This window comes from Microcaecilia unicolor, chromosome 5 (assembly GCF_901765095.1).
Source record: "Microcaecilia unicolor chromosome 5, aMicUni1.1, whole genome shotgun sequence".
NCBI lineage: Eukaryota > Metazoa > Chordata > Amphibia > Gymnophiona > Siphonopidae > Microcaecilia > Microcaecilia unicolor.
Window position 1 is genome coordinate 135,910,370 of NC_044035.1, and position 7,176 is coordinate 135,917,545.

Here is a 7,176-nt window from a genome sequence, read left to right on the forward strand (position 1 = left end):
AGCTTTCCTTGAGCAATGAACAAATAAATAACTTTAGGCCTCTTTTATCAAGCCACGCTTTGAATGGGATCCATCGTCATTGCCGCATGGGAACTTCTAGCATAGCTTGATAGAAGAGACCCTTTGCTCTGGCTGATGGTATCTGGCTGATTTGCAGATTATTGCTCTCATTGTCCTGTGTTTTTAATGTGTTGATTGTGTTCTAAAGTGTAAATGTGTATGTTTTACTTGTAATCTGTCAAGAATTGTAGGTTGAGTGGAGTCTACATTTTAAAATAAATAAACCTGACCTTTGCACCAAATTTCATTATTTTGTTTCATTGTGTTGAACTTTTGGTTTCACTAAGGCTTCTTTTGGTTATGTCCGATTTATTTAAAACATATGATTTAATTAAGATTGAATAGAGGCCTGACTGACATCAACTGGAGCAATGAGGCTGATTAACCACCCCCACTGTGTTGATATCCAATTAACTATAACCTATTCAACAACATAGCAGGTCAAGTAGGTGCTACTGAATGTTGTAGTGGTCCTCAAATTTCAAAATGAACCATTTAGACTGACTGACTGCATAGATGGCTTTGAATGTCAACCCAAAGGTATTCAACAATTTCCCTCATGTATAGAAATCTGTAGAATATTTTAAATAGACCAGAAAACTGTCGATATATTGGTGAACAATATATTGTTTTAATTTAGCAGCAAAATCATCTTTAATCAGTTGGTAAACCAAGATCACATAGCTGATAGTAGGATAGGCTTGTGCAATTCAATAAAAGATTAATATATTTGATCAAATTCAAATCATCTTATTTTATCTTTCAACAGAGATGTTAATATGAATAAGCTTTATGAAGAGAATTCTGCAGCACCAACTCAGCACTTCTTATGCCCTTTGCTTTGATCCGGGCATTGGGGTTGGACTGGGGCACATGGATCTGTGGAAAACAGAAGCATTAAATTAGAATTTTTTTTTTCTTTTGCTGTTTTCCCTTCTTCCTTTGGAATCCCAGCCCAAGGCCCATAGTTTCTAAGTTGTGTTATGGATTAGAGCTCGTTAATACAGTTACTAATATTAACACATGCAAAACTGTTAACATAGCTTTGTAACTATAGCTAGATTTAGAACTGGAATTTTACCGGGCTATGACACCGTGAGCTGTTATTTGCAACTATGCCAAGATATTCCTCATTTTGTATAATATCCTACACTCCCTCATTTAGGGGCCTGTGGGCTTACTGCATGGCAATCTGGAAATTTTGCCGGCCCAACACGGACGCCAGTGGTAGTTCCAACCCTAGTGTGTGGCATTTCCAGTGCTAGCAGATATATTTGAAAAATATTTTCTCTGGTGGTTACCCGGCGGCAATCGGGCAGTGCTGCATGCTGGCTGGTTATTGACAGGTTTGCGCAGAAGCCCCTTCTACCACCTCAATAGGTGGTGGTAAGTGCTCCGCCTGCAATCTGACTGCATGGCCATTTCTTTTTTCAGCCTTTCTACCCACTGCGGTAAAAAGGGCCTCAGCATCAGGCAAAAAACGGCCACCACCTCTAGCACAGGGCCTCTTTTACCACAGCTTAGTAAAAGGTCCCCTAAGCTCAGCCATTGCAATGACAGACCTTGGCCATAGGCCACAAAACACGGCTCCTCTTAGAGCCCAGTATGTGTGTATCCTGAATCTGGTCACTAGGTATTCCTTTTATTCGATGCCTGAGACACATTTCTTTAGCATCCCCAGGTCTTAATGGCCCAGAGAAAGAAACCCGGTCTTGGGTATCACGTTTCATTCTTCTGGAAAAAAAACTTTGTTATGTCACTCATAGAACATCTTTGTTGATGCTCATGAACTTCCTCCACCATACATGTGCTGTTGGTTGCACAGAAATTAATCTGGGTTTGGATTTTGGGTTGAATTACTTTCCAAATCCAAGCTCAAATTGAGTTGTAAATCACCTACAATAAGCAATTCAGAAACAATACCAGTTTTATATTTTCTTAATTTTAACAAATGTAATTTGTTTTACCTGGGCACCTAGGTGTCTGATCCTGGCACTGTGGCACATCCTTACATGCTGAAATAAAGAAAATGGATATGATATAAATGACTTCCATGATTTTATTTTAGAAATGTCCAAGGTATATTTCCTAACAAATATTTGAACATATGTGTATGACATGGAGGGGGAAACCCGTATTATTGAAACAAGATGGGCGTCCATCATTTGTTTCGATAATACGGTCAGGGACACCGAAATCTCAACATTTAGGTCGACCTTAGAGATGGTTGTCCCCAATTTTTGGCGATAATGGAAACCGAGGACACCCATCTCAGAAACGACCAAATCCAAGCCATTTGGTCATGGGAAGAGCCAGCATTCATAGTGCACTGGTCCCCCTCACATGCCAGGACACCAACCGAGCACTCTAGGGGGCACTGCAGTGGACTTTAAAGAAAGCTCCCAGGTACATAGCTCCCTTACCTTGTCTGCTGAGCCCTCCCCCAAATCCCACTCCCCACAACTGTACACCACTACCATAGCCCATAGGGATGAAGGGGGGCACCTACATGTGGGTACAGTGGGTTTTGGAGGGCTCACATTTACCACCACAAGTGTAACAGGTAGGGGGGAATGGGCCTGGTTCCACCTGCCTGAAGTGCACTGCAGTACCCACTAAAACTGCTCCAGGGACCTGCATACTGCTGTCATGGAGCTGGGTATGATATTTGAGGCTGGCATAGAGGCTGGAAAAAATATTTAAAACATTTTTTTAGGGTGTGAGGGGGTTAGTGACCACTGGGGGAGTAAGGGAAGGTCATCCCCGATTCCTTCCGGTAGTCAACTGGTCATTTAGGGCACATTTTTGTGGCTTGGTTGTAAAAAAAAAAAGGACCAAGTAAAGTCGTCCAAGTGTTTGTTAAGGATGCCCTTCTTTTTTCCAATATTGGCCGAGGAAGCCCATGTGTTAAGCACACCCCTGTCCCACCTTCACTATGCTTCTGACACGCCCCCGGGAACTTTGGTCATCCCTGCGACGGAAAGCAGTTGAGGGCGCCCAAAATCAGCTTTCGATTATGCCGATTTGGGTGACACTGTGAGAAGGACACACATCTTACGATTTGTGTCGAAAGATGTGCACCCTTCTCTTTCAAAAATAAGCCTGATAGTAAGATAAATTACATTAATCCGTCTTATCTATATATATATAAGGCATCTTAAATGTAGACGTGTTTGGAATAACATGCATAGTGCTTTTCTATAAACCACATCTACAGTATGCCACAATGTATAGCATAGTGCATAGGCCAGAGGAACACACATATATTTAGGCATGACCATTTACACCACTGAAAACCTGGTGTAAATGCCCGTGCCTAAATGTACGTGCATTCCCCCAAATTCTATAATGAAGAGTGTAAATGTGATTGACACCCCTCACCTACACTCCTCTCATGGCCATTCCCCCTTCTTAGCTATGTGTGTTGGAATTTACATGCACCTCTTTTAAGAAAACACCTAAAAAGAAGCATGCGTAAATGTCAATTGTAAATAAATGATAATTGGTAGTTATTGGCCAATTATCATGACTAATTGGCTCATTACTCAATGGAGTAGTGTATGTAAATTTGCCACATGCCTACTCGCTGCGCCTTATATAAAATTTGAGGGATTGAAGACAATTCTATATAAGGGATCCAATTATTAGGCATCTATTTGGAGCCTTTAAAGGAAAGTAGGTTCTACTACCCTTTCTAGACAGGAAGAAAGCTTTGATGTGGTATCTCCTCCTGATGAGGTCAATTTAACAGCTTTTGGGGTTTTTTGTTTGTTTGTTTTTAATCATGCCAAGAGATGACTAGCATTGGGGCAACCCTAGTTGCCTCTTTTTCTTCAGAGATGCTGAAGAGAAAATCTCGAAATTGAATTATAAGAAGCAAGATTGTCTGTATTGTAGTCAAAAAACATAAATTTTCCCAGATGCAATTAAGAAGGAAATCCTTTCTTTCTTTAAAAACAAAAGTTTTGGTGATGAGTGATACCTTGCATTTGAGATTTTCTTGTAAATGTTTAGTTTCATATCAAAATATTGCATGCATGTTTATGGATCCAACTAATCTTGAGAAATTTATTCTGGATGAGAATTCTTGACTAGTGTATTTAGGTTAGGATCTAGTAGGCATATTAGACTAGATTCTACATATGGTCCCTGAAATTTTGCCACTGAAAAAAAATATGCCTAGTCATATTCTACAAAGTACGCCTAAATTTAAGTGTATTTTCTAGAATATACCTAAACTTCTGTGCAAATTATAGAATATGCCCAGCACCCACCTGTACAACTAAATTTAGTCATAGTAGTTATGCCAAGTAAAACTTGATGTAAATGTCAACACCTAAATTAGGCAGGGAACGGGTGTATTCTATAACAACACACATAGATTTTAGAAATGCCCACAATTTTATTCCTATGGGCCCTGCTGCAGATAACTCCAGTTAAGTTTCAGTAAAAGACCCCATTAACCCTCCATTGCCCCAGGTAAGAAAAACTTAGATTGTGATCCCTCTAGAGACAGAAGAAGTACCTGCATAAAATGTGTACAGCATGGCGTATATCTAGTAGTGCTATAGAAATGAATAGTATTAGTTAATGAGTAAAGAAGTAGGGAATATAGACGGGGGGGCATTTAAAAAAAATGTTTAAGTCCCCCCAAAAATTCCTGCTCATAATGTCCTTCTCACAGCTATAATCAAACAGGGAAAATGTCTAGGTTTCTTGTTCGATTATGGCTGTGAGATGGATATGTTTGCACTGAAAACATTCAAAATGAATAGCCATTTTCCAAATTGAAACATCCAACTTTTGAACGACAAAAAACCAGGGACATAAATATCTATCTGGCATCATTTTCAAAAATATGGCCACACAGAAACCTAACAGAAACAAAAAAAAGGCAAAGATCTGCCACAGAAATGGCAAATCAAAAGAAAAAAAGCAGATCAAAAAAGACAAAAAAATAGAACAGGAGGGTAACAGAAGAAGTGGTTTATTACAAGTTACCCGACGTGGCCACGTTTCGCCCTCAGGCTGCGTCAGGGGTAAAAAAACTAATAGGGGTAAAAAGCAAAGTGAACCCCTAAAAGTAGTCTTACAACCACCTTACATAAGTGCTTCCCAAGCTTACTCAGCAAACTGCCAGTCAACATAGCATTGTGAAGTTTGCTAGAAACCTAGGCAGAACAGAGAAGTAGCCTAGTGGGTTATAAACCAAAGGACACAGGTTCAAGCCCCCCTATAACTCTTTTTTTGTAAATGTGATCCCTTCAGGACCTGAATAATACCTACGGAACCAGAATGTGCACCACTTCAATAGCCTTCAGGCTTGCAGGTGGCTTATATATTTCGGTACAGTTTCTGGAATGCTCAAAAAAATAAAATAAAATAAAGAGTTGGAGTAGGACTTGAACCTGGATCCCTTGGTTCATAGTCCACCATTCTAACCACTAGGCAACAGTCATGATTGATACCTGGTTTTCCTTTCCAATTTCACTTTCAATGAGAGGAAGGAGGACAGCAACCACTGGGGGATTAAGTAGGGTCATGCCTTAATCTCTCCAGTAGTCAGCCAAGCAACACCTTGTAACTTGAATGTGACTGAAGCAAGTCTAGATTAAAAAAAAAAACACTTTCTTTTTCTTAGACATGGACTTTTCCTAGCATTCAAAAATCCCTGTTGAGCATCCTATTTTTGGGCCCTCCCTTTTTCCACCAGCTAGAAAAATAATGTATACTACCACTAAAATTGTAATACATGTACCATAGTTTGGAGCTGATTTACTAACAGTGTAGGCTAACACCATTATCATGCATTTTATATTGTAGGTTCCATTTGGACCTTGTGATAAATCATGATATTAGCATGTTTTCTTAGTAAATGACCCTGGTTATATAAATGTACTCTGGTATCTAAAACTTCTGGGAGAAAAAGGATTGATATAAATACTTTTCTTTTACCTTACATTTATAGATATTAGCAGAAATATTAAATGATTCCATTTAAAGAGAATACTTACTCTGCTGGCAGGGATCGCGTGTCTGCTGGCAAGGGTCCTGGCATTGTTGTCTTTGTCCACCCTTTGAAGACATGGTTGTGTTTGTTCCTGTCAATCAAGACCGGCTTCAGGAAGAAGAACTGAAAATTTAGCTTTCCAAATGATACCTTGCCTGCCAGAGTGTGCTCCTTTTATACCTGAGTGAGTTTCTAGCTCTTTGTCTTCTGGGCAAAATTATGAAATTCTGGAAAGTTATTAAGATTGTGCAATATGGTAGAAATTAGAATCTATATGGGGACAGGGTAAAACTCATAGTAATTACTCTATTTTCTTTCCTAAGGGCAGGGTGTGTGTTATCTGACATAAGTTTCTTTACCAGCAGCACAAACATGTCTACATATGACTAGAAAACTCTTGTCAGAGTTATACCTGTGGCCCACTTCTATTTGCCTTCATGCTTCCAAATTGCAATTTTAAAAACTTGGATTTGAGACTTTTTTTTTTTTTTTTTTTTGCAGTGCATGCAAATCACAAGGGGGCATGTTAGGGGTTGGATTTGGGCATTCCCAAAACTTGGACATTTTTCTGCCATACTAGAACAAAACAAAAATGTCCGGGACTAATAGTCATTTTATGCTAGACCTGTTTCAATCACAACTAAGTCACATAGGTGCCCTAAATGACCAGATGACCATTGGAAGGATTGAGGCATGACCCACCTCTTACTCTCCGCAGAAGTCACTGACCCCCTCCCACCCCACAAAACTTTGAAAGAAATAGTGCATACCAGTCTCAGATTTTATGGCTGGTCCTATTAGAACAGCAAGCAGGTTCTTGGAGTAGCCCAAAGGTTGGTGCAGTGCACTGTAGAGAAGGGGACTTAGGCCCCCATTCTGATACACTTGTGGTGGAATGTGTGAATCCTTCAAAATTCACCAAAAACCTACTGTACTTGTATATATAGGTGACACCTTAAGAAATAAGGGCTATTATAGTAGTGTACAGTAGGTTTTGGAAGGGTTTTGGGGGCTTCCCATACAATATAAGGGGGTAACAGTAAGATGTGTGCCTGGGACCTTTTATGTGAAGTCCACTGCTGTGTCCTCTAGCGTGCCCCACTGCT

General features: G+C 39.8%; 1 long non-coding RNA gene across 1 annotated transcript; it reads right to left on the bottom strand.

Moving 5' to 3' along the window:
* Positions 1-669: 669 nt before the first annotated feature.
* Positions 670-6,223, bottom strand: LOC115470305. Its single transcript, XR_003942175.1, has 3 exons — positions 6,075-6,223; positions 2,028-2,075; positions 670-939 (listed from the first exon to the last, which is right to left on the bottom strand). It is a non-coding gene; the product is annotated as an uncharacterized LOC115470305 (long non-coding RNA).
* Between the last annotated feature and the right edge of the window lie 953 nt (positions 6,224-7,176).